The sequence below is a fragment of the Molothrus ater genome, chromosome 19 (genome assembly GCF_012460135.2).
Source record: "Molothrus ater isolate BHLD 08-10-18 breed brown headed cowbird chromosome 19, BPBGC_Mater_1.1, whole genome shotgun sequence".
NCBI classification, from domain to species: Eukaryota; Metazoa; Chordata; class Aves; order Passeriformes; family Icteridae; genus Molothrus; species Molothrus ater.
This window is the reverse complement of record NC_050496.2, coordinates 13,109,037-13,109,596: the sequence shown is the minus strand read 5'-3', so window position 1 is coordinate 13,109,596 and position 560 is coordinate 13,109,037. Positions and strand designations below refer to the sequence as shown.

At 59.3% G+C, this 560-nt stretch overlaps 1 long non-coding RNA gene across 1 annotated transcript; it reads right to left on the bottom strand.

Moving 5' to 3' along the window:
- LOC118693613 (uncharacterized) lies at window positions 1–560 on the bottom strand. The gene is made up of 3 exons (XR_004981283.2): window positions 430–560; window positions 266–346; window positions 1–188 (listed from the first exon to the last, which is right to left on the bottom strand). It is a non-coding gene; the product is annotated as an uncharacterized LOC118693613 (long non-coding RNA).

The following is a 560-nucleotide window of genomic DNA, read 5'->3' as shown; positions in this document are numbered from 1 at the left end:
CCTCCAAAGTGGACTGAAAAACCCCTCCCAGTAATTCCCAAACCAGCACCCCGCTTTCATCCCCTCTGTGGGTCGTGGCCCTCTACTTATCTCTCGCACATCTGGGGATGCCGGTCTCGGGTGCGAAGAAAGGCCACCTCGTCAGCTGGGAAGCTCCTGCTGGCACCGGGCTGGTGTCTCTCAGACAGCTGTATTAAAGAAAACCAAACATCAGCGCCCGATCTTGGCAGCCCCTCGGCCAAAACCCCACAAGTCTGCTACTCACCCTTCTCCTAAGAACGCTCAGCTGCTTGGGCCGCACGCTTCGGGCACGCTCGGAGACCGAGGCCGTCGTCCCGGGGGGTGCCTGGGTTAAGAGGAGATGAGGTGATTTGGCATGGCTGAAACCTGAGGGGACCCTCGCTCCTCCTCCCTACTTTCCCGACTCACCCCAACTCCTTGGCAGGTGCCCAAGGTCACCTGGATGGCACCTTTAAATGGAAGAGTTCAGGGTTTCATCACCAGATCCTGTAATGCATCCACAGGGCTCACACGTGCAGGGAACCCCGTGCGTCGGCCGG